Here is a 27,358-nt window from a genome sequence, read left to right as displayed (position 1 = left end):
TTTTCTCTAGTTCTCAAGGACTTAGCCCATGGTAATACACATATCTTGTGCACTGTTAGGCCGGGGGCCTGGATGGCAGAGACTGTTCTGCCATCCATTTCTAGTGCTTAGCAGAGGGTATAACACAGGTATGTGCTAATTATTGTTTATTGGGTGAAAGAATGAGTACATCCATCAATCAATGTAGAATGGCGGGAAAGGAGATGTATGCTGGGAAGGAGACCTTAGATTTCCACCTCTGGACCCACATGGATGAAGGGAGTCCAGGTTATCCATCCTTAGTGGAACCTAGATATTTATTTTCAAGGTGACACAATACAATATAAGAGTAAATCTTGGGCTTCTCTGGTGGCGCAGTGGTTGAAAATCTGCCTGCTAATGCAGGGGACATGGGTTTGAGCCCTGGTCTGGGAGGATCCCACATGCCGCAGAGCAACTGGGCACATGAGCCACAACTACTGAGCCTGCGCGTCTGGAGCCTGTGCTCCGCAACAAGAGAGGCCGCGATAGTGAGAGGCCCGCGCACCGCGATGAAGAGTGGCCCCCGCTTGCTACAGCTAGAGAAAGCCCTCGCACAGAAAACGAAGACCCAACACAGCAAAAATAAATAAATTAATTAATAAACTCCTACCCCCAACATCTTCTTTTAAAAAAAAAAAGAATAAATCTTGAATTTATCCTTGATGTTGATAACATCGGTATTGCACATCAATCCCATGGTTACCGTCCAGCACCAACAATCTTGTTCTATTTCCACCTGCAGCGTCCTGAATCCTTAACTAAGCATCAAATTTCAAAGCTTCCACATTAAAGAAGGCCGTCAATTCAAGTTACCCTTTCTCATTTTCTGTCTCCTACTTTTTTTTTTCTTCTCCAAGATTATTTGCAGAGTTAAATTTTCTTTAAAGTTCTTTTGTGGTGTACTTGATAAGAAGGCTCATAAAACACTCCAAATACAGCATGTGGTGTAAATGTTGAAACAATAAAAATGACGAGGTGAGTAACACTATCCCTGAGGATCGCGGTGGCCCGTTTTAATTTAGAGGGCGCCAGCTACACGTCAGCGAGGGATTCAAGAACTACCGGGCAATCCACTCCGGACCAGGAATCCCCAAGACAACCCTGACGCCACCAAAGTTTCCAGTCGCAGCCAGCTCTCAGAATTGACGGAAGGAGCCTCCGCCCCGCTGAGCCGCTCTGCCAGTTTTCTCGCCGGAGCTCAAGTGTCAGGAATTTCTAGGTTTTTCCCCCCCTTCCTCGGGCAAATCTCCATCTGCACCTTCCGCGACGCTGGGAACAGGTGAGCCGGGCAGCGGCGCCCTTGGGACGCGCTCGGGTGTCTCGGCCCTGCCCGGGCCGCCGCCCCGCCCTGTCCCGCGCCTGTTGGGGCCCAGGTGCGGGAGCCCAGGTGCGCGTGGCGCCGGCTGCAGCTTCTCTCGACACCCGACAGCGGGCGCCGCTGCGGCAGCTCCCGAGCGGCGGAGCTGAGCGCCTTCGCGACTTGGGGCAGCTCCTGCGCTCGGCCCTGCTCGGCGGCGAGAGCTCCGCCCGGGCGCCGAGTTCCCGAAGCTGCGGGAGCAGGCGGGCGGGCGCCGAGGGGGCGCACCGAGCTCTGCGGACCCCGCCGGCCTGGGGCGACAGAGGCGGGCGAGCGGGGAGCGCCCAGGAGCGCGGAGAGCGGGGCCAGTCCCCCAGCGCGCTGGGGACACCCGAGCGACCTGCGCCCTTGACACCATGCGACCCACCGCACCTCCGCGCCGGCCTCGGGTTTCGCTGTCCGCTCGCTGAGACCCCGCGCTCGCCACCGCGGAAAGTCGGGAAGGCCAGGCGAGACGTTGGAGAGCCGCGCGGAGACTGACCCAGGCGTCCCCTCCGCCCCCAAGAAGCTGCCGGCCCCTTGATCCCTGGGCTCCTCTAGCTTTACCATGAACCTGGCGCAAGCTTGGCGTTAGGAGAAATTCAGAAACCGGAGGGGGAGTCAAGGCAATTCTTTGGTTGCTAAGGTAATTGTAGTTGTTACAGAAATGGGCAAGAAACAAATGGGGGAAAAGATGTTTTAAAACGGTATGCCCTTCACCCTTCCAGTTCATGTGTGTTGATTTCATTTCATTTCCTGGGTGTAGATGCTTGTCCGTTGCAGATACGTGACAGGTGTCGGGGTGTGTGTGTGCGTGTGTGTGCAGTTTGGGACTGTAGAGGCACGAGCTTACATAAGTGGTTAGGAAAGCTGGCGTGTGGAGTTGTGTGGGACGGGTGCAGGTCTGCATATAAATCATGTTCCTGGGTTTCTGGGTGTGAGGCGCTCACCGGCCGGCCGGGGCGAGAGCTGGCAGAGGGTACGTGCTTTTAGGTACTTCCAGTCTTCTGATTCCTGATCACAGGTAGGGCAGCTTTACCTCAAAAGCAGATGTTCATTAACTTTTTCTCTGAATAAGCTCGCCCATTTGTGGTTTGGAAGAAAAGCAAGCGAGAGGCGAGGTGTGGAGGCCAGGGGTGGGTGGTGAGGTCTGCTGTTTGGGGACTGCGGCAGGAAAGGGACGGGTGGGTATTTGCTGCGTGGGGATGACAACCGAAAGGGTTGTGTGAAGGACCGTGTTTACCGTTACTGTCAGGCTGCGTAAGAAGTGGCCCAGTGAGACAGGAAAGGAAAGTGACCCAGAAAATTTAATTTTGTTCAGAATGGAAGCTGCTGAATCTTCTTCTTATTATTTTTAATTTTGATGGAGTAGGAACGTTGTTTCTTTCTCTTTGAGACGAGTGGCACTTCCACGCTACAAACTTAAGATATTTTGGGTCTTGTTCTTGGCTTGGAATTGTTCCCTCAGTATTTATCAATGTTTAGCAGATGGATCTGAAGGTAGTTTCTGATCAATACCTTTTAGCAGTCCCAAAGTAAAACTGCAAAAATAAGCAGTAGTAGGTAAACTGGGACCTACTTTCCTAGGGTCCCAAAAGGGTTGGACCCTTTTTCTTAGCAGAGGGGGCTCGTGAGAGATGGAAGAATAAGAAATGGGCTTATAAGTGTCCGGACGGACTTAGAGTCTGAGCCACAGGTTTGTGTGTTGTCAAAAAGTGTTAAACTGAAAGGTAACTGTCAGATTTAGCTTAATAGGTAAGGCTTTTATGGATCAATTTTCACAGGTAGATAGGTAATTATATAGAGTGGGCTCTGGGGGGTTGGTGAGAAACTTTCTGTGAATGGTATAGTCACTATATTCTTTCTCCTTTTTTAAAAATCAATTTGTTATTTTTGTAATGGGTGGGACTGCCCTGTGAGAGAAAGCAAGCAGAGGACTGAGGGAAATTGGAGACTCTTCAGAGATTTACCTCTGTAAGCAAACGCTCACATCCTGAACAGTGAAAACCAAAATGGTAAATTTGTAAATTCTTTCTGCGTTCTCTGATATTACTAAGCTAAACTGTTGTGTCGATCTGGTGAGCTTATGTACTATAAATGTTGGTGTATTACTATATATATATTTTTTTACCCTAAATAATTTGTCCTTTTCCTAAAGTGTCTGGAAATTCTAGAAATGTCAGCTTCTGTGAGGTATTTTTCTGAAGTAGGTAGCCACTGGCATTTTCTTTTCCATAGTAATTACATTTGTTCTTAACTTTACTTCCCTGTCTCCTTTAAGAAACTTTAATTAACACGCACTGAATTTATATTGCTGAGAGTTAGTAAAACAATGCTAGGTTTTCTTCCAGCGACAAATTTATCTTATCAAGTGAAGCATTGCAACAATGCTTTTGTGGCAGAAAGATCTCTTTAAATGAGACAGTCCTTATTTATTTATTTATTTATGATTTGTGGAATGAGATAGATGGCCAATATAGATATTTTTTTAAATGAGCAAACATTTCTTGAGGAAGAAAAAAATTTTAAAGGATATTTCGGACAATGAAATTTGTCAGTAATTTTGGATGTCTTACTGTCCACAGGAACAGACTTTTATATAAAAATAGGATCATTCACTTATTTCTCTGATATTCTCCCATGCATTTTATCCCCTGAACTCCTAAGACTTTGCCAGGAATTGCCACACCTTCTGTATTGTGCCAGGGGTTAAACATCAGGGAGATATGAGTAAGGAGCTATGTGTCACATCAATGTTTTTCAAAAGAGATGCTCTCAGAGATCTCAGTACTAGGATTAATTTTTCCTTTAGCTTCACAGTTAGCTTGTCTTAATTCATAGTGCTTTGAACCTAGGAAAGCATTTAACCTCTTCATTTTCAGTGCCAGCTGGATGGAATATATTTACCGAATTTCATCTTCGTTGTAACATATGGCATGATATAAATAATTACTACACACACACTATCCTGCTGTATGGAAAGAAATAGAATTACAAAATAAACCTTTATGTTGCATGATATGGATGTAACATTTCAAAAAAGTGGTTTTACTTTTTTCTTCATACCAAAGTAATAAATAACCATTGGGAAATATTCAGGAAAATACAAAGGAAAAAATGGAAGATCGTTTGTAATTCTCCCATAGGAGGTGAACCACTGTTGACATTTCCACATACTATACATTTTTCTAGACTATATTCTGATCGCATTATTCCTTGTATTTTTACCCTTCTCCCTATCCCGCCCCCGCCCCCTGCAATTTTCAAATTGTAAATGAAACTTGGATGTGTGTTAAAGGTTTGGGAAATTACTGCTAGTTTGCTGGATGGGTTTGATAGATCAGGTTTTAATTTTTGTTAGTGGTCTTTATTTTCAAAGAGACTAGTTTCTCTGTTGTCTTTGAAAGCCAGTGTTTGCACTTTGGATTGGCAAAACTTGGCTCCCCATAAGATTGAGGATTTAAAGCATCAGAAAAGAAACAGAAAGTACCTTGGCCATGCAGGGCTAGGGGTGGTGGTGGGAGACCTGAGTTCTGGTTTCAGTTTCTCCACCAACTCTTCACGTGGCTTTTGGGCTCTGGGACTGTTTCCTCAAAGGACAAATGACACTTTTAGGTTTAGCTCAATAAGCTAACCACATACTTGTCGTTTTGACCTTTGATGAGGATGATCTTTGTTTGAAGCAGGTTTTTTCAAACACAGATGGCTGGGGGTTACCCCCAGAGTTTTGGACTCAGTTTGTCTGGAGCGGGGCCTGAGCATTTCTATTTCTAGCATGATGGTCCCGCTGATTCTGCTGGTCTGGGGACCACCCTGAGAACTAGATGGTAAGTTCCTTGGGGGCAGAAACACTGTTGCACTTTTCTTTGCATCCCTCTGGCCCATGCCTAGCAATGTACCTGCCAGTAAGTGCCCAGTAAACATTGGTCAAACTGCTATCAGTTTTCTCCATGGGGCAAAAAACTTTCCGAAGTGGTCAGGATAAAAGAGATCATAATCCATAATTTGGAACCATTAAATCTGTAATAAGAATAATAATCAGTCATGAAACCCAGTTCGTCCAACTGTAGGGACCGCAAAACTGCTCACAAGTAGGCAGTTAAAGTGCACATTAAACCAAGTGAGTTACATTAAGTAACATCTCAGAGTACCTGCTTGAGATGTTACAAACCAGGAAGCTTCTCCAGTGCTTCACAGCTGCCTCCCTGAGACCTGTAAGAGGCAATTCTTTTTCTACCACATGCACATTCCAGTAAGGGGGAGGAAATTCACTATTAATTATCCCAACTACCAAGGCAGCCCATAAAGCAAGCAGTGGCCCAGACTCCGCCCCCATCCCCCCTAAAAAGACAGAACAGTGCTCCTTAGAGCATCCTGACCAGTCTCCAAGGGAGGACCACCTCTTATGACCCAGGAAACGAGAAGAGGGCACTGAGTGAGTGCATTTGCTAGCTAGGAGGTTCCAGCTGGCTGAAACACCACGGTCAGAACTTGTTGGTCTTCCTTGTGTGGCTACTTTGTGGGTAGAAAATGAATCCCTTCCTTCCACTTTGGTGTTAGAAACATAGGGTGCAGAGGACACCCATTTTTACAGATGGAAACTGAAAAATGTGTAAATATTTGAATATGAACAGAGTAGATGCTCCTGTGAGTGAGGCTATTCAAATGAGTTGTGGTGGAGACAGCTGTCTGGGCTTTTCGAAATACTTTGGTAAAACCATCAAAGGAAAAAGCCACCTTTAAGTTTTGGTATGGTAGAGCTCCCTTGTCCACTGCTGTCTGCCCTACCCCAGAGGCTATTTTCTTGCACAGGGGAAAGCACACGTTCATCAGAGGCTCCTGAGATGAGAGTGTCCTGTATGAACGTGGATGGGTGGTGGCAGCCCTCGGAGGTCTCCAGGCTCCTGTATTGCATTCAATCCAGGCCAGCTCCGAGCTCCCACAGAACTACCATCCATAGCTCTTCAAATAGCACTGCAGGCATTTTAAACCCTGTTCATTGTGTTTCTGAACCTCAATGTCCTCGTCTGTAAAATAAAAATAAAAAATATACCCCTTGAGTATGTGTGGCTGTGAGGAGAAGGGCAGAGGATGCCCGGTAGCTGGAGAAGATGGGCCCTGTATCACCATCCTTCCTGTTTTCTAAGAATTTTGATAATGAGTTACAACCCTGGTTGTTCCCTGTATGAAATCTGAAACCGGTCCCCACACATGGAAGGCAAGGAGAAGGAAGAAAGAGGGAGACCTCCAGATCGGGAGGTGAAAGATGTAATAAGCAAGGAAACTTACATAAGAGGCCTGTCTTCCACAGGGCCAGAGGGGTAGATCTCTGTACCCACCTGCGAGAACCTTAAAAATTTATGTTTTTCAGGCCTGTGTTTCTACTTTGAGGCTTTAACTGGGCTCGGTCAAGTCCTCAGTCCAGATGGTCTCAACAACACCTTACTTACTCTCTCTCTCTCTCTCTCTCTCTCTCTCTCAAGGCTGCATCCTTGCACATGCTCCCCAGGGGGATGGTGGGGGGCAGAACGTACATTCCAAGCACGGGGGAGGGGTGAGGAGCCTCCTGAGTGCTGCGGTTCAACTTGCAGGTCACCTGGAAGCCACATCCTCTCTGTGACCTCCTCCAGCGGGAGTCTGTTGGGAAATACTAAGTATTTCAGGGCAATCGTTTCCAACTTTTTTCTATTCCTGAGGACTTGCTCTGTCAGCCTGGCACTTGAGGAACTCCTAAGTTCCTTGGAGAATCTTACTCCGTAGTTCTGACACTGGATGTTAGAAAGCAAGTGGCCCAAACACCGGAAGTGGAAAGGGTGGAGGGAGGATGATCTTTTATGGCAGCCAAAGATCTGTTTCCATGAGCCTAAAGGCCATTAGTCACCAGCAGGAAGAGAAGTGAAAAATAGGGGCTGCGGCTACAGTGATATCTCTTGGGCCAGACTGTGACCCACACCCGGACAAGGCCCTGTGCTATTTTCCTCGATTTCCTTGGTATCTCTTACAGTGCTTGGCACATGGTAGGGGTTTGGTAAATATTTGCTGAGTTACTGACTTGCAGAGTGACAGCTATGGGTGGGTGAAAATGGAAGGAAGGATGGACAAATACTGATGCAGATGTGCGGACTGGACCAGATGTGGGTGCATGGACTGGTCTGGGTGCAGGCGCGTGGGCAGTTACAGGTGAATATGCAAAAGGTGCAAATGGTTATAACCCCCATTCTTGTTGTTTGCTTGATTCTGCCTGGCTAGATCCACCTGAGATCCATGATAGTGAGGTCCTTGTCCTAGTTTGTAATTATACATCAATGTTTGTCTCTCCCACTAGGCTGTGGTCTGTTTTTTTTAAACCATAATTTTATCCTGCCCCCACCATGAGGCAACACACATAGTAAATGCTTGCGAGAAATTGGTTTCCTAAGCCAAAAGTTGCCCAGCCTACAGAGCTATGGATCTGTCATGCAGCAGTGGACTGATCTTATAAGAAGTAGCACATGTAAAGCCTTTTGTAGATCAAAGACTTTAACAAGAATTAGGTGGTATCACTCGCATTTTACAGATGAAGAAACTGAATCTGAAGAAGAGGTTCAGCCACTTGCCCTAGGTCAGGTAGTTATTGAGTTACTAAAAACCAAGATTTAAATCCAGATCTTCTCTGACCCTAAGATCCCAAGTCTCTCTGATACATCACATGGCCAGGGATGAACAGAAACCCTTCCCTTGAGATCATTTCAGTTGTTTTGGAGAGAAATAGAAATTAACAGAAAATAAACAATAAAGGATGTTAAGTGATAGTTTAGGAAAACAATGCATGGAATTTTATAAGTCAGATTGGGTAGCAAATAGATCATGAAGACAGTAAGTACAGTCCAGTTCAGAGAGAGAACACTGTATAATCAGACCTGGAAGAGAGGCTTTGGGAAATAGGCAGAAATTTCGTGAAGAGAGGGGATAACAGCAATCTTTTCAGATAATAGGTGTTAATAATAATAAAAATAAAACCAATTATTGTTTGCTTTCAGAGTAAAAACTTATGTAAAAGCTTCATCATCAGAGTCATCCCAGACCGGCGTAGCTAAAATAATTAACTCCTGCCTCAACACAGGGCTCTGTATTGCCTTATCTGCTCCAGTTTTCTTCAGAGCTTTATCACCATGACATTGCACTATATGTTTTTATTTGTATTTTGTCTGTCTCTGTCCGCTAACATGTACACTCCCGGAGAGCAGGGACTCTGTTTTATTCCCTCTTGTAGCTTCAACGTCTGTCAGTTTCTCATTCATAGTAATTGCTTGAGAGCTGTTTGTGGAATGAATGAAGGAAGGGAAAAGCCTTAGAAAATGGGTTGCAAACTCAAACACAGAGCCAGTTAGGTAAAGCAGATGAGTGAAACAAGTGAGGTTTCTTTTCCTTTTTTTCTTTGAACATCTTTATTGGAGTGAGGTTTCTTTCACAGTGGTAACTTAAGTTGTATTTTTTCATCAAAACCATGCTTTGTTTGTGTGTAAAACATGTAGAAAGTTTTTACTCCCAGAAAGAAAGGTATTTATCCCCAATTTCTTGAAACATGGGGCTTTCTGCCCCATTTTTGAAAGAGACATGGGTACCAAATAACACTATCTTTTTTTCTAAAAGCCAAACAGCCACCCATGTGTGACGATGAATGACATCTGGTGCTGGACCTCAGGGTTGGGAAGCATTAGGGGCAGGTAAGGACTGCGTTAAAGCAAAGGGTGTGTGCTGCTCAGAAAGCTGTTGTCATCCATTTTTAATCTATTTTAGTCATTAGCAACTAATTCCAATTAGAAAAATATTATAGGGATCTACAATGCCCAATCCAAACAAAACGCTTGTTTGAGCTGGCTGTGTGTTTTCTTCTTGTGACCTCTGTAGAAGAAAGACAACAACTTTAAAAACAGTTTACTGTGTATTTTTCCCTGGAGCCACTATGTAAGTGCTACAGTGTTTAGATTCCAAACCAAGCAGTAAGCTGCTGTTATATTATTTTGCTGACCATACATCCTAAAACAAAGACTGATTCAGCAGCTGGTCAGAACAGAAAGGATGCATTCACAAAGAATACATTTATTGATTATTTTTGAGTTGTTTTTTTAAGGGGAAGGCACTTTTAACTTTCAGAATGGCAGGTAGTTTAGGGACTTGGCTGCTGGTTCCTGCCTGTAGCCAGGGGTTTGTGACATTAGACACAGCAGCTTAATGCTATTGATCTGTGCTCTCCCCAGGTGCAGAATAGGGCTGAGAAATTGTGATTGCTTTGCAGGCATTCCTGTAAGAGAGGGTATTCCTGGAAATCTGAGGTTTAGTCACTCTTAATTTGGGGGTGGGGGAAGATGGGGGAAGGGGAGGGGGTGTTCCTACCGCAGGTGACACTTAGTCTAAGGTCTCTGCTGTTCTTCTCTGCTCCTTGTCCTGCTTGTTTGTGATGACAGTGGTCCCACTACTGAAGGCCCTTTTCTAGATGATGATTAATCAGATATGGCTTCTGTTTTCAAGAAGTTTAAAATTCTGTTGAGGGGAAAAAGATGGAGAAACAGAATGTGGTAAGACAGGCATGTATATGTGAAATGGGGGAGGGATTACTTCCCACTGGGAGATTTCACTGAAGAGGTTGAATGGATGAATCGGATGTTGGAGGGCCTGCAGAGTTGGGGGTCTGCAGAAATGGGGCAGGGGACAGAGGTGGTCAAAGTGTGCTTGAGGCATTTCAGTGTAAGTAAAAGGACAGAAGTGACAAAGTGTGCAAAGGATTTTTAATACCTCTCTACTGAGAGTCAGGTCCTCAAAGACCTTTCCGGCAGGGAAGTCCATGTTGAAGAACTTAGAACTTAAGGGGAAACAGGGATGGGGAAATCTAAATTTATGTTTACTGAAAGTAAAATGAGAAAAGTAGATTGAGTGACATTTTCCTCACCTTATGTTGATAATAGAGGGTATGTCACAATGAATTTCTGGTTACTTCTTACTATTATTCAGGAGATTGCTCCCCTGCAGTGAAATGCTTGTAACTGGTTTTGCTTTACTATAGTCAATGAACAATTTCCATGCGAATGGGCATATTTTCCCCCACTATGTCAGGATCTCTGTCCAAATGTTCAATGCCTTTTAGACTTTCAGACTGAGAGGTTGACCACTGACTCCCAGATCTTCCTATGGCTTAAGGTTAAAGTGGATACATCTTGGGATAAACTTTATTTAACTTGCTAGGCATGACCGGTTAGGAAGTTCTCAGATGTCTCACCCCAACGCATAGGGTATTTCACTTCATGCCAAAGCATATGCTGTTAATTCTAGGTTTTCGTTTCTTTGGCTTCCTTTAGCTTTCAAAAGCTTCTCTGCAAAAACCACTTCTTCAGCCTGCCATCTGCCATACTCCCCCACTTAAAAAAAAATCCATTTCTAATCCCCAGTTTCTTATATTTTCTAATTATCTTTAATAGGAATGACCAGTTGGCTATCAAAAGTGTATTTGGAAGTAGGTTGTTTTAAGTTGAACTTTACTTATTGGTAATTCTTAGTTGCGGAATGTTTCCTGTGGTTGAGATTGGTCATGTTTTTGGTTATATGAAGATGAATAGTGATTGATAAGACTAGAAATGCAAATTGGGGCCAGTCTATTGAAGAGATTAAATGCCACATATATATGATAAAGGTGATGATGTTAATGGTGATTCAGAGCTCTCTTGGATGTAGACAAAAAACAAAACAACTGCACTAAAACAAAATTCAAACCAATTCAAGCAAAAAGGAATTTATGTGACTAATATACCTGGAAGTTCAGGCATGGCTGGATCCAGGGACTTAAATGATATCATCAGCACTTCTTACACCTCATCGTCTTGATATCCTTCTTCTGTGACACTATAAAAAAAGAAGATGGTCATTAATCTCCCTCCCCTCATATCCTTTCAGCCTAATCCCTCACAGGGAAGGGGCCTTCTTTCTTCCAGTATTCTTATCTCAGTCTCAAGGAAGGACCCTGATTGGTCCTGGTTAGAGTCACATGTCTGTCTTGGTCCAATCAGTGTGCTCAGTGATATGGCATACTCTGCTGAGGACAGTTTACAAGCCCATCTTTCTGTATCAGAAGAAGTAAATTTAACAGCAAATATATATACATATATATACACATATATATGTGTATATCTATACACATGTGTGTATATATGTGTATACACACATATATGTATATTTATATACACACATATATATGTGTACATACACACACACATACACACATACACTGGGCAAAAAGATACAGTAACTGCCTCAGTCTTCTAAACTGGCTGGATTTTATTTGCTGGGGAGTAAAAGTTATTAACAACAAGTGTAGAGTATTTCAACTACTCTTTGGAAGTTCTGAGATATTTTATAAGAGTTGGAAGACTTTCAATACCCAAAATAAAGCTTTTGGATAATGTGAAGCATTCCTTCAGTTGTGTGTTTCTAATCTTGTTTCACTTCTATACCAGCTCTCTTGTTCAATGATTATTGCTCCTGCTCTATGCCTACACACAAACATTGGGGTAAGTGTGTATGTATATAGTGGTGACAGATACAACCTCTGGCTCCTCCACCATCCCTGCAACTGTATCTCAGCAATTACATCACTTTTTCATGGCTGTATCTGAGATGGCTCAAGTGCCACCGTGGGAATCAGAGATGCTCTGTCCTATATCCTTTTCCCAGAATATTTACACTCTTTCCAGAAAAGTATACAAATCATTGCTCAATGAATTTTCAAAGAGTAAATACATCCATATTGTCACTCCTAGGTTAAGTGAGAGAATATTTATTACCATTCCCCCAGAAACTACCACATGCACCCTCCCAGTGGTACTACATACCCCCCTTTCCCCAGCAGTGACCACTAACTGGATTACTAACACCATAGCACTCTCATTTTTGAAATATGTGAAATATATATGGAATTACACATATATGTATATACTCTCTTTTTTTGTGGCTTCTTATGCACAGTACTGTTTGAGAGATTTATTCATGATGTGGTATGTAGCCATAGTTTATTTTTACTGCTGTATAGCAGCCCACTCTGTAACATTTCACAAATGGTTTATTCATCTACTGTTGATGGGCATTTGGGACATTTCCAGTTTAGGGCTACTGTGAATAATACGTCTATAATTTTTTTTAGTGTGTTTTTTGGTGCACGTATGACTGCGTTTCTGTTTGGTATGCACCTAAGACTGGATTTCTGGGACATGGGGACATAATGTTCAACTTTAGGAGGGCCTTACAAAGAGATTTCCTAAGTGATTGTACCAGTTTATACTCCTATCATCAGTTTATGAGTGTTTCAGTTTCTCCACTTACTTGTCAACACTTGGGATTGTCAAACGTTTGAATTTTAGCCATTATGGTGGGTGGGTGGTGCTGCCTCATTGTGGTTTCAGTTTGCTCTGGTGACTAATGATTATTGTGCCTTGTTAGTAATTTTTTGTCGCTTTTACTTAATCTTTTGTGGTCCCTCTTCAAGTTTATTGCCTATTTTTCTGTTGGATTATCTATCCTATTGATTTGGAGGTTTTTTTTTTTTTTTAAACAAATTCTGAATACAAATATTGTTACCAGTTATTTGTATTTGAAGTGTCTTTTCCTATTTTGTGGCTTTCCACTTGACTCTCTTTTCATGAATAGGAGATCTTACTTTTAATAATCCAATTTGTCAATTTCTTCCTTTATGGTTATTGTTTTCTGTGCCTGCTTAAGAAAGTTTTGCCTACCCTAAGGGTCATTAAGCTATTTTCCCACTTTAATTTATAGAAGCCCTGTTGTTTTGTCTTTTATCTTTAGGCAAAAAATCTATGGCATAAGAAAAAGATCTACTTTGCTTTCCATAAGTATGTCCAGTTAACCCAGCACTACATATTGAAAAGTCTTTTCTTTTCCACTGCTCTGAAATGCCATCTTTGTTATAAATCAGGTGATCATTTATACGTGGATCGTGGATCTCTCTCTGCTTTCTAGCCCCTTCCATTGTTCTATTTGTCTATTCTTATATGATATCACACTGTCTTAACTAATATGGCTTAATAATAAATCTTGATATCCAGTAGTATGTCTCCTCCAGCTTTGTTGTTATTTTAAGAATAGTTTGGTTATTCTTAGCCATTTGCATTACTATATAAATTTTAAAACCATCTTTTGATGGGATTTTGATTGCATTAAATCCCTAACCCAAATTGGGAGTAAATTAATGTCTTTAGAATGTTGACTGTTTCAATGTATTAATATGGTAATCCCTTCATTTATTTAGAGCTTTCATTTCTGTCAGTGTTTTGTATCTCTCCATGTTGTAAATGCATCACACATTTTTCTTTAGATGTATTCCCAGTTTGTGAAGGTATATGATGCTATTATAAATGGTATCTTTTAAAAACATCATTTTCTGATTGTTTGTTGTGGGTATATAGAAATGCAATTGGGTTTTATATATTGATCTTGTATCCAGTGACTTTGCTAAATTCACCTGTTAATCCTAACAGGTCTGATAGGTAGATTATTATGGCTTTTCCATGTACACAATCAAATTACCTGCAAAAAAAAGTTTTTACTTTTTCCTTTGCAGTCATTGTGCCTTTTATTTCTTTTTCTTGCCTGTTGGATTGGCTGAGACCTCTTACATAATGGTGAATAGAAGTGGTCATAGTGGGTGTCATCGTCTCATTCCTAATCTCAGTGGGAAAGCTTCCAGAGTCACTGTGTTTTTAAAATACCCCTTATCAAATTAAGCAAGTTCCTTTACATTCAAAATTTGCTCAGAGTATTTTCATGAGTGGATGTTGGATTTGAGAAGATACCTTAAAGCAATGTTTCATGGAATGTCTGTTCTCTGCACTTCCCTTTTCTCCATGTGTCCTCATTGCCTTGGGAGCACTTCTTTTAAAATTTTATCCAACTTTTCTAGTTGTTCTCAGGGGTTGGATATGGTACATTCTAAGCTGAACTATTTTTGTCTTCTATCTACATAATATGAGTAAAATCATACCCTCAGGAACCTATTCAGTTGTTATTTCTTTGACCTATATTGCTCCTGCCTGGTGAGCTTTATGAATAGATCTTTCTTTTGTCAAGTGTTGCCATCTCCAGAAGGGGAAAAAACCTACTACTGTGACTCATAAAAGAGCTGGACCCCGTATTTAAGTGCCCAGTTTTAAAGATACTGATTTTTACCTGTTCTTACAATTAAAAGAAGAAGAAAGAAAAAAACAAAATCCCAAGGAAGAAAAGTGACATTCTTAAAAAGAAGCCAATCCAAGTACTTTTCATCTTGGTCCCCTGGGAACATGCCATCCTCTTCATCTCTTAGTCACCCCATTCCTGTGCATAGAAACTGGCAAAGCTTCCCTATCACTCCTATTTCTCCTGTAGCAGTCATGCCACCTTTCATGTGAAAGAAGAGAATAATAAAATGTTAATTCTGCAGTCCCCAGAGTCAGTAATATTAGTCACTATTAGTCAGTAGTATTAGACACTGTGATCTTAGAATCCATACTTATATAAGTCCTCTAATGTGAGAGGACAGGCAGTGGGGATCCGAAGACCTGCATTTTCATGCTGCTTTGTTACTGACCAGGAAGATGACATGCTAGTGTAACTCTATCTCCCAGGCCTTGGTTTCAGCCTCTGAAAAATTAAGTGATTGGGCGTGTTCAGGGAACAGAAAAAATTTTGTGTAAAGGATCAAAGAGTAGGTGCTTTGAGCTTTGTGGGCTGCATGGTCTCTGCTGCAGCTACTCAGCTCTGCCCTTGTAGTACAAAAGCAGCCAAGGCAATAAGGAAACAGATGGGCATTTATAGAACTTTGTTTATGGGCACAGAACTTCGATTTGTATACAGTTTTCATGTGTCATAAAATATTATTCTTCTTTTAACTTTTTTCAGCCATCTGAAAAGGTAAAAATCATTCTTAGCTAACAGACCACACAAAAGCAGGCACGGGGGTCAGGGTGGGGAGGGGGAATGGGGAGTTATTGTTTAATAGGGATGGGGACAGAGTTTCACTTTAGGAAGGTGAAAAATTCGGGCGATGGATGATGGTGAGAGTTGCACAACAATGGGAATGTACTTAGTGCCACTGAACTGTACAGTTAAATATGGTTAAAATAGTATGTTTTATATTATGTGACTTTTACCACAATAAAAAATCATTTAAAAGAAAAACAGGCAGCAGGCTAGGTTTGTCCCAAGGGCCCTACTTTGCCAACCCTTGAACTAGCTGATTGTCAAGGGCTATTTTAGAGCTCTGTGTTAGGCGTTGATATGCTAATCTTTTTTAAAATATTTTTTTTCTGTCCCATGAACACTGTTCAAAAGAGTCTTATTCCTTTCTCTTAGATCAATTTACAATAAGAAAATAAAAGATTTTATTTCCCTTTATTTCTTCCTTGACATTTGCTGTTTCATTTGGTAGATCTAAGTTTCTGGTCTATATGATTTTCCTCTGCCTGAAGAACTCCTAGCATTTCTTGCAGGCAAGTCAGTTAGTGATGAACTCACTCAGTATTGATGTGAGAAAATTTAGTTTTCCTTCACTTTCGAAGGATCATTTCACTAGGTGTAGAATTCCAGGTTGGTGTTTTTTTTCTTTCAACATTTTAAGTATTTAGAAACTAACACACCATTGTAAAGCAATTATGCTCCAATAAAGATGTTTAAAAAACCCCAGTATTTTAAGTATTTGACTGTACTCTCGTTTGTATGATTTCTGGTGAGAAGCACCCCTGTAATTCTTATCCTTGTTTTTACATAGTTAAGGTTTTTCTTCTGGTTTCTTTCAAGATTTTCTCTTTGATTTTCTGCACTTTGAATACAATATGTCTAGGTGTAGTGATCTGTTTTGTTCTGTTTTAATGTATCCTGATTGGTGGTCTCTGATCTTTCTGGATCTGTGTTTTGGTGTATGTTATTAACTTTGGAAAATTCTCAGTCATTATTCCTACAAATATTTCTTCTTCTTCTTTCTTTTCCTTCTGGTACTCCAATTACACAATGCCTTTTGATATGTACCATAGTCTTTGGATGTTCTGTTCCATTAAAATTTTTTTTCTCCCTTTTTTTCAGTTTGGGAAGTTTCTATTGACCTCAAGCTCACTGAATTTTTCCGTGGCCATTTAGAGTCCACCAATGAGTCCACTGAAGGCATTCTTCATTTGTTACAGTGTTTTTGACTTTTAGCATTTCCTTTTTAAGGAGTTTGGTTTTTTTTTAAAGAGTTTCTATCTCTGCTTTCATTACCATCTATTTTTCCATTAGAACCTTTAACATATTTAATCATAGTTATTTTAAATTTCATCTCTGGTAATTTCAACATCTGTGTCATACCTGGTTTTCATGACTGCTTGTCTCTTCAGATTGTGTTTTTTCCTTGCCTGTTAGCATGGCTCATGATTTTTTGCTGAAAGCCAAACACAATGTATCAGGTAATAGGAACTGAAGTAACCAGGCCTTTCACCTGAGGTTTTATTGAATTTGGCCAAGAGTTGGGCTGTGCTCAATGTTTGTTGTAGTTGTAAGTGCGAGAAGCTTCAAATTCCCCTGGTGTTCTTGTTTTTGCCTTCTCTCTTAAATTAAGGTTTCCCTATGTGCTCTTCAGAGACAATGTCTTGGAGGTCTTTGAGCTGTAATCCACTGTTATTATACCAGAGCCTGTTGGTGTGGTGGGAGGGTGTAGATGAGGAACAATGTTCTATTGCCTTGCAATTAAGGGCAAAAGTGGAGCGACTTCCTTTCTGTAAATGCAGCAGCACTTCCCCTACTGGAGTGGAAGGAAGACCAAGAACGTGGTGGTTTAGGTGAGGGTGTCTCAAGATGAGAGACTTGCCTTCTGCTGGCTTCCATTTCTTCAGCAGATTTGGAAGTGAGCCCATCAAGTGAGACCGTGTGTGAAGCTCGAACAAGGAGAAGTTATGAGATAGCCAACTCAGAAGGGGAGGGAGCAAGCTTGACAGGAAAACCTTTTAGGTTTGGTGGGCAGTGTTGACGAACTAATTTACTTATTTATTTATTCATTTATTTATGGCTAACTCATTTAAAGTTTGCACTCATGAATTTAAAATGCAGCTTGTCAGCTTGGTGTGAGTGATTTCCTTCCCACCCCAAAGCATTCACCTGCTCGGATGTGAGCTTGGATATCATATGGCAGAGGGTCGGGTTCCCTTGGTGTTGGAGTTTTGTCAGGAAATATGACACAGAAAGGGGGAGGTGAGGAAGTTGAGGATATTTGCAAAGGACTGATGATGAGTGATTTTTTTTTTTTTTTTTTTTTTTTTTTTTTTTGCGGTACACTTGCCTCTCACTGTTGTGGCCTCTCCGGTTGCGGAGCACAGGCTCCAGACGCGCAGGCCCAGCGGCCATGGCTCACGGGCCCAGCCGTTCCGCGGCGTGTGGGATCTTCCCGGACCGGGGCACGAACCCGTGTCCGCCTCATCGGCAGGCGGACTCTCAACCACTGCGCCACCAGGGAAGCCCGATGATGAGTGATCATAATGATGGAGCCAGGGGGAGAAGAAAGTGAAGACAGAGTGAGGAGCAGTAATGAATAGTACCAAAGGTGTGGTTGAAATGGATTGAATATTTGTAGAGAATGTTCAATAAGTGATCTGGAAAGAGGGGTAGTGGACAGAGTGTACCTTCTCAGCCTGTGTTGGGATTTGAGGTCACCAGCGATGGCAAGGTTCAGCATGTGGCCATGCAAGATAGTAGCTGAGGAGGAGGCATGAAGGAAAAGGGTTCAGATGAGGAAAGAAAAGGGTGGAGAAACCAACCAGCTTTGGCTCTAATGTTAAAGTCACTGAGGTTGACCAAGGGATGGAGAAAACCTCTGAGACCTTGGAGCTGGAATCTTTAGGTAATGAAAAGGCTTAACAGGAGAGAGGTAGGAAATAGCAGTGAGAATGGGTAGACAGTGGCATGGCCAGATGGTCTGAATGTCATGAGGGCAGGGGTTTGTGTAGGAAGATGGGAGGGAAGTCATTTGAAGCAGCAGTGGAGAACCAGGAGGATGCTTGCTTTACTTCTTGGTCTTGAGATAGGTGGGGTGAAGACAGCTAGGTTTCAGGGAGGGGATGTCTTTGGGGGAAGCCAGGGTTCCAAGAAGGCCACAGAAGGTCGGAGTTCAGAGAGGAGGTGGAAGGACATAGCGGGCATGCTGTTTACAGAAGAAGAATTCAGAAGGCAGAAGGAATCCGTGAGGAGCTGGAGGGCTCCGCGTGTCCAGAGCCGTGTGGAGTTCAGAGCCCCCGGTAAGAGAGGGTTCCTGGTGGACCTGAACTTCAGCAGCAGCAGTGACTGCAGTAATAGGACCAGGAGGCATATCACACTGCCAAGCACATCCTGTTATGTGAAGAACTTTCCACTTCTCCCTCCCAGCTGAGTTTGTTTTAGGACTTTTGTTTAATAGAAGGATTGCAAAAATAATTGTCTTTACAAGTAGCTTTGGTAGATTCGTTTATTTAGGCTGTCAGGCAGTCAGGCAACTTAGGGAAGATTGTATTTCTTCATGTGTCTTCAGGTAGGATTGGTATGGGGATGTCAGCTTCACTGATACACTAGCAAGAAGAAGGAAAGACCCATTAATTAGTTGAGAACCTCCTATGTACCAGTTGTACTATGTACCAGAAGTACCTGCTACTGAGTATGCTGTAATTAGTCTATAGGTGCTAAATACTGTATATTGAAGTATATACTGAAATTTGTATATTTACAAAATTTTGTTTTAAATACTGTGTATCAGTGATTTCACTGGAGACCAAGCTGCCCTACTGGAAACTCTGTGGGTATTGCAGTCAGTCCTGGATTAGAATTCTAGATTCTTGGCTGACAAGCTGTTTTATTGATACATTGGGCAAGTGACCTATGTTCTCAAGCTTCAGTTTTCTCATCTGTAGCGTGGGAGTGATAACATCCACCTGTTAGAGTTTCTGTCATCGTCTGGGTGATTCTAATGAGCAGGCAAGGCGGAGAACCACTGGTACAGGTGATGAGTATTTGTTCCATTTTATGGATGAGGAAACCAAGGCTCGGAGAGGCTAAATAAGCATAGCAATACGCTGTTCACGGTCACACAGCTCTTAAGTGGCATGGCCGGGACTGAGAGCCAGTTCTTTGACCTCAGGACCCTGGCTTTATCCATCACAGTGAGTTTCTGGCCAAATTCAAGGGAAGTTAAAGGAGCCCCACCTCAGCATGGCTGCCCAGACCGTCGGTGGCATGGGGCGGGATGAAGGCATCAGGCAAAGAGAAGGCAGGCTCCATGGAATCTAGGTCACTAGTTCCCAAAGCTGACTGTTCTTCCAAATCACCTGGGGAACGTTTCATTTATAAATCTCCACGGACCATCCTAGGCCTACTGGATCGGAATTTCTGGAGCATGGGAACCAAGAACATATATCTTTATAATCTGCCCCCCTCTGCAGTGATTCTGAGGATCCTAGTCTGGTTCAGGTCCTTGGACCAGCTTTTGGGAACCCCTGAGTTCTAAGTGAAGTCCTAAAATGATCAAGCGATTACAGTCTAGTAAAATACTGTGTGCCTGGCATTGCCAGCAGCATTGGCCCCTAGGGGCTGAGCCCTAGTGCCTTGTTTTCAGATCTTTGGTGCATTACTTGAAACAGACACTTGAGCTGTCATGGAGCATCTGAACTTTGAGTATATAGGAGATGTCAAGTTGGCAGACTCTGCAGTAATAGAAAGAGTTATTTGTTCTTTAGAGCTATTGCTCTTCTTTCTTCCCTCTTGAGGTTCCTGCCCACTCAGTCAGATTAGAGCTGTATAAACAAGCTTGTACTACTGAGCTAGCACACATCTTGTAAATTTTTTTTTTTTTCTGAAGTACTTAACATTGCTGATGTCAGAAAAAAAATCCACTGGGTTTTAATGGGCTGAGGCAAACAATGTGAATTGGATATAACACGGAGGGGAGGAAATAGCACCAACAGAAATTCTTATGTGGCAGCATAAATATTCAGACTATATTACAAGCAGGGTTTGGTTGCCTGTCCTGAAAGGTATTTTCCTGAATAGGGTTTCAAGGGCTGGACGCTAGAAGTGGCGAGCATGATGTATAGGGCTTCTTGCTGCCTGTGATGCTGGTTTTAGTGGCGTTGTAGTGGTCTGCTGCTTAGTTGTGTATCAGGATCACCTGAGAAGCTTGTGAAACTGCTAATGGCTCCATCTCAGATGCACTGAGTCAGAATACCTGAGGAGGAGGAAGCCTTTCTCCAATGCTTCTGATGTCAGTGGCCTGGCAATTTCACTGGCCAAACACTGGCCAAAACTAAGACTGCTGGTCAGTTGCAATAATTCATTCAGTGCTAAGGAAATTTGTGTGACTTGTTTTATTCCCTCTTCAAAAGCAACCCTGCAAAGTAGAGGGTTCTCTGCTTCCAGGTGAAGAGCTGGAAGTTGAGGGCGGAGGAATCAATTGCCAAAGACCACACAGCAGCCTTGGTGTGGCCAGAGCTGAGATGCGATTCCTGGTCTGATTTCAAAGCCCCTCCCTTTTCCACATCATCGAGGTCCTTCCTACCTGCCCTGCTCAGCATCATTATCTGCTGGACCCTAGGCTTTGCTTGCTAAGGGGCTGGCATTACAAAGGAAACCAGCTGGCATTTGTTGTAGCTGAAGCTACAAATGCAATGTAAGTTTGGAGTGAATTGCAGTCCTGACTTTCAGAAGATTTACTAATCAGAGTTTGAGTCATAGATGCTCAATTGTTCTGTTATTCACAGGGTCCCTCCTCATTATACTTTCCACCCTCCCACATATTCCTTCTGATCTAAATTGCTCGTGGATTCCAAAAGTGGATTCCCGAGTTCAGGGCTGGTCCATGTCAATAAACCCTGGGGGAAATCTTCATGTGTGATTCTATCTCTAGGTCTTTGTTGATAAAGAGCCTTCTTTGCTGAGCAGTTTTAATGGCTTGTTAACCAGATGAGTGTTCTAGACGGAGTACACTGCATCTTAGTGAAATCTTATCAGTTCTGTCATTCATTAAAAATATTAAGAATCTGCCTGCCAATGCAGGAGACAGTGGTTCAAGCCCTGGTCCGGAAAGATCCCACATGCTATGGTGCAGCTAAGCCCGCGAGCCACAGCTACCGAGCCCATGTGCCACAACTACTGAAGCCCATGCGCCTATAGCCCGTGCTCTGCAACAAGAGAAGCCACCGCAATGAGAAGCCGGCGCACCACAGCGAAGAGTAGCCCCCGCTCGCCGCAACTAGAGAAAGCCCGTGCGCAGCAACAAAGACCCAATGCAGCCAAAAATAAATAAATAAATAAATAAAAAAGTTTGAGTACCTTCTAGGTGCCAGGAATAGAGGGGTAAACCCCACCGACAAAGGCTCTGCCCAGGCAGAACTGGCTCTCTAGCAGCGGAAGTCCCTGATAAACAAGTGAGCAAAGTCATATGAATTCAGCTAGGTGCAAATCCCTGTTATTTCACTCTCCTCATTTGACTGTCTTCCACTTAATCTCCTTGAGATCAGATCATCGTCATGTTTTTTTCCTCCCGGGTGTCTACCACTTCGGCGGCTTCAGATGTTCATACCTGTGTTGGGACCCAGGCTGGAAGGGCCTCTTCTGCCTCCCCCAGACTCCTGTTCATCCTTATGCTTTGATCGTAGTTGCCGCCTCTTCCTGCTCTGTGCTGTCATAACTGAGCACCCACATATTACAGTGTCCTTTATTTTTGGACGTGTCACCCCTCCTGGACTCTGAACATTTTAAGGAGAGACGATCTGTGTCTGATTTATCTTTATATCTCCAGCACAAAGCACGGAGCTTTGTGCAATTGGATTCAGTGTTTGCTCCAAGATTAAACGTTGAGTCCCACGGCACCTAGTGGTGGGTGGTAGTATTACAGGAATTGCTCCATGGGGAGGGATGCAGAGTCTGGGAGGGGATGCCCTAGCTTAGCAGTTTGGTGATTCTTTGAGAAGTTCAGCATGAACATCGTCATGATTAGAGGAGAAAAGCTAGCATATAAGCAGTGATGATGGAAGAGAGGTGGCATGGAACATTCTGGTGAGTCTCTGAAGAAAAGTTAGAAATTTGAAATTCTGAGGTTCTGGGACGGAGCTGGAATACTAAGGATGTATAGCTAATGTCCACTGGGGCTGCGTCTTGACCTGGTTCCAATAGTTAGTTAGTTGCAGATCAGGTGGGGGATCCGGGCTTCTCAGTTCAGAGGGTTTTCAACTATGCTGGGACTGCGGTTTGTGACAGATAAGGAAACAAAGGCACAGAGACGTGAAGTAACTTGCCCCAGACCACACAGCTAGTGAGTGGAGCCTGGATTGAGACATAGAGACATAGATCTGTCTGATTAGAGAGGCCAGCTTGTCACCACTAAGTTGTCATGTCTTGGAGATTGTGAAATGCGTGGTTGTAACACATTTGCAGTTTTCCTCTTCTGTTAGTTGAAAGCGACTAGAGAAAACTATTATTACTAACGTGTTTTCTTTCTATTGAAATGTAGTTGGGTGTTTTCAGAAAAACATTCACAAATATTAAAAGTCCCTATATTATTTACTGTATGTATATACATGTATATGTAACTAACCTAAAGAAGGTTTTGTTTTTCTCCACCACTAAATTTAAAATACTCCTACTTCATTTTTATTGTACTTCATTTAAAAATAAATCTTTATACTATGTTGTAGTGAATGAAAATCTAGTTCTTTAATTTTAGGAACCCAGCTCTATAGTCATTGATTTAATTAGAACATCCTTACCTGTGTAGGTTTCACATCTAGTACTCTCTAATATCTGTTGACATGTAGACTAGAAAGTGGTTGCATCACTATTTTAGAAATGCTTCTTTCTAGACACAGAAAAGTTAAATGACTTGTCTGAATTTCAAAACAAGTTGATAGAGGAACCAAAAATAGAAGCTTTTCTACTACATATTAGACTCATTAAAATTCCAAACATAGAGGCTATGTACATTCACTGAGCAGTCTACAGTCCAGAGCCTGGGACACCAGCCTGATTTAACACACAGGAATGTTGCTCTTGGGGGTGGAGGGGTGGCCAGGGAAAGGCGAAAGGAGGGCTGACACGATTGTTTCACGATTGTTTCATTTCTAAACTTGCTATCATTGCACAGTTTTCTGGGTGGAAGATAATATGCTCATTAAAGTGAAAGTGTTTGTTTTAAAATAAAGCAATAGAAACACAAGATGACTCTGTTACACTGATAAATGAGATACATAAACGGACTGTTTTTGTTTTTCATGCTGTGTCATATTCTGTGTTCAGGCAAAAGAGTAGGTAAATAAGTAGATGTTTAAAAATGAAACAGTGTGTTGTTCATTTAACTTTAAAAGCTACTGATTAGAAGAATAATGTGTTGTCGTGTAGTACAATAGTCATAGAAATACTGATATTACAGTGGGTAGAGATAATAGAATGACACTCTTTATTTCTGCTTGTAATCTAACTTTTAAAAGGCACCCTGATTCATAAATGATGAAGAAAATAAGCAACATTATTCAAATGGGATACTTGGGGCAATTAAATTCTTAGCTTAAATTATAAATTCCTGTCTCTTCCCCATCTTCCGCCAAAATTTGTTTTTACAGGATGACCTTTGGTGCCAACTTAGTGTATAATAAAATGTTTCCTGAGTTTTTATTTTAAATTGAAATGGCCTTTTCTGTCAAGTATGGTATTTATAGAGGTTTCTTTGATGGAAATCCTCTGAATTTTGTGCAAATAACCCAGGCAGGCTCTTAGATTAGTGATAACATTTGTATAGGACTTTAATGGCTTTATATGATACTTTACACTCGATTTATTTGACCCTTACCTGTGAGTACTCAGTGGAATTTACATTTTACTGATGAGAGCAATGTAGGGGAAGGTGACTTGGCATGGTTCTGGACATATAGCAGGCATTCAACATGTTCACTTTAAAAGGAAGGTAACCAAGGGAAAACTTGTTCGAGGTCACCCAGCAAATAGTGCACCATACCAAGAACTGAACTTGCTTCTTTAACTCAAAAATTCCATATGCTGTCATTGTCTCACTGCTGTCTTTTCAGGCTGTTAAAAAAAGGTCAAATTAGAAAAATTCATTCTTATTAATTAAGATGAAATTCACATAACTTAAGCATACATTTCAGTGGCATTTAGTACATTCACAATGTTCTGCAGACATCGCCTCTATCTATCTAGTTCAAAAATGTTTTCATCATCCCTAAAGGAGACCCCATATCCATTAAGCAGCCATTCCATTCCCTCCCCCCGCCCCCCACAGCTGCTGGTAACTATGAATCTGCTCTCTGTCTCTATAGATTTCCCTATTCTAGATATTTCATGTACATGGAATTGTACAATACAGGACTGTCTTAGTCCGCTCAGGCTGTTATAATAGAATACCATAGACTGAGTGGCTTATAAACAACAGAAATTTATTTGTCACCATTCTAGAGACGGGAAGTCCAAGATCAAGGCTTAAGCAGATTTGGTGTGTGGTGAGAACCCACTTTCTCATTCATAGATGGCTTTCTTCTCACTGTGTCCTCACATGGTAGAAGGGAGCTCTCTGGGATCTCTTTTATAAGGACACAAATCCCAGTCATGAGGGCTCTGCCCTCATGATCTAATCAAATCCCAAAGGCTCTACCTCTTAATACCATCAGATTCGGGCTTAGGATTTCAACATACAAATTTTAAGGGAACATAAATATTCAGTCCTTAGCAGTGACCTTTTGTGCCTGTTTCTTTTACGTAGTATAATGTTTTCAAGGTTGATCTATGTTGTAGTGTGTATCAGTACTTTATTACTTTGTTTTTTAAAAATCTTTATTGGAGTATAATTGCTTTACAATGGTGTGTTAGTTTCTGCTTTATAATAAAGTGAATCAGTTACACATATACATATGTCCCCATATCTCTTCCCTGTTGCGTCTCCCTCCCTCCCACCCTCCCTACCCCACCCCTCTACATGGTCACAAAGCACCTACCTTATCTCCCTGTGCCATGTGGCTGTTTCCCACTAGCTATCTATTTTACATTTGGTAGTGTATATGTGTCCATGCCACTCTCTCACTTTGTTCAAGCTTACCCTTCCCCCTACCCATATCCTCAAGTCCATTCTCTGTGTCTTTATTCCCATCTTACCCCTAGGTTTTTCATGACCTTTTTTTCCCTTAGATTCCATATATATGTGTTAGCATATGGTATTTGTTTTGCTCTTTCTGACTTACTTCACTCTGTATGACAGACTCTAAGTCCATCCACCTCACTACAAATAACTCAATTTTGTTTCTTTTTATGGCTGAGTAATATTCCATTGTATATATATGCCACATCTTCTTTATCCATTCATCTGTTGATGGACACTTAGGTTGCTTCCATGTCCTGGCTATTGTAAACAGAGCTGCAATGGACATTTTGGTACATGACTCTTTTTGAATTATGGTTTTCTCAGGGTATATGCCCAGTAGTGGGATTGCTGGGTCGTATGGTAGTTCTATTTGTAGTTTTTTAAGGAACCTCCATACTGTTCTCCATAGTGGCCGTATCAGTTTACATTCCCACCAACAGTGCAAGAGGGTTCCCTTTTCTCCACACACTCTCCAGCAATTATTGTTTGTAGATTTTTAGATGATGGCATTCTGACTGGTATGAGTTGATATCTCATTGTAGTTTTGATTTGCATTTCTCTAATGATGAATGATGTTGAGCATTCTTTCATGTGTTTGTTGGCAATCTGTATATCTTCTTTGGAGAAATGTCTATTTAGGTCTTCTGCCCATTTTTGGATTGGGTTGTTTTTCTGATATTGAGCTGCATGAGCTGCTTCTAAATTTTGGAGATTAATCCTTTGTCAGTTGCTTCATTTGCAACGATTTTCTCCCATTCTGAGGGTTGCCTTTTTGTCTTGCTTATGGTTTCCTTTGCTGTGCAAAAGCTTTTAAGTTTCATTAGGTCCCATTTGTTTATTTTTGTTTTTATTTCCCTTTCTCTAGGAGGTGGATCAAAAAGGATCTTGCTGTGATTTATGTCATAGAGTGTTCTGACTATGTTTTCCTCTAAGAGTTTGATAGTGTCTGGCCTTACATTTAGGTCTTTCATCCATTTTTAGTTTATTTTTGTGTATGGTGTTAGGGAATGTTCTAATTTCATTCTTTTACATGTAGCTGTCCAGTTTTCCCAGCACCACTTATTGAAGAGGCTGTCTTTTCTCCACTGTATATTCTTGCCTCCTTTATCAAAGATAAGGTGACCATATGTGCATGGGTTTATCTCCAGGCTTTCTATCCTGTTCCATTGATATATATTTCTTTTTTTGTGCCAGTACCGTACTGTCTTGATTACTGTAGCTTTATAGTAGAGTCTGAGGTCAGGGAGCCTGATTCCTCCAGCTCTGTTTTTCTTTCTCAAGATTGCTTTGGCTATTCGGGGTCTTTTGTGTTTCCATACAAATTGTGAAATCTTTTGTTCTAGTTCTGTGAAAAATGCCAGTGGTAGTTTGATAGGGATTGCAGTGAATCTGTAGATTGCTTTGGGTAGTAGAGTCATTTTCACAATTTTGATTCTTCCAATCCAAGAACATGGTATATCTCTCCATCTATTTGTATCATTTTAAATTTCTTTCATCAGTGTCTTATAATTTTCTGCATAAAGGTCTTTTGTCTCCTTAGGTAGCTTTATTCCTAGGTATTTTATTCTTTTTGTTGCAATGGTAAATGGGAGTGTTTTCTTAATTTCACTTTCAGATTTTTCATCATTAGTGTATAGGAATTCAGGAGATTTCTGTGCATTAATTTTGTATTCTGCAACTTTACCAAATTCACTGATAGTAGTTTTCTGGTAGCATCTTTAGGATTCTCTATGTATAGTATCATGTCATTTGCAAACAGTGACAGCTTTGTTTCTTCTTTTCCGATTTGGATTCCTTTTATTTGTTTTTCTTCTCTGATTGCTGTGGCTAAAACTTCCAAAACTATGTTG

At 41.8% G+C, this 27,358-nt stretch overlaps 1 protein-coding gene across 9 annotated transcripts in view; it reads left to right on the top strand.

Annotated features, from left to right (window-relative positions):
- Nucleotides 1-1,142: 1,142 nt before the first annotated feature.
- RGS6 (regulator of G protein signaling 6) overlaps nt 1,143-27,358 on the top strand; it is a 574,222-nt gene continuing 548,006 nt past the window's right edge. For 3 of the 9 annotated variants that reach the window (XM_067028211.1, XM_059055867.2, XM_067028213.1), the window contains exon 1: nt 1,915-2,003. The gene's annotated coding sequence lies outside the window, so the exon portion shown is untranslated. Of the gene's footprint in view, nt 1,301-1,796; nt 2,004-2,236; nt 2,382-27,358 lie in introns of those variants that run through there. The other 6 variants (XM_067028209.1, XM_067028214.1, XM_067028212.1 and 3 more) reach the window with 5 other exon arrangements.

Source organism: Kogia breviceps, chromosome 3 (genome assembly GCF_026419965.1).
Source record: "Kogia breviceps isolate mKogBre1 chromosome 3, mKogBre1 haplotype 1, whole genome shotgun sequence".
Taxonomy (NCBI): Eukaryota; Metazoa; Chordata; class Mammalia; order Artiodactyla; family Physeteridae; genus Kogia; species Kogia breviceps.
Note: the sequence above shows the minus strand (reverse complement) of the source record. Positions and strands in the feature narration are given on the sequence as shown.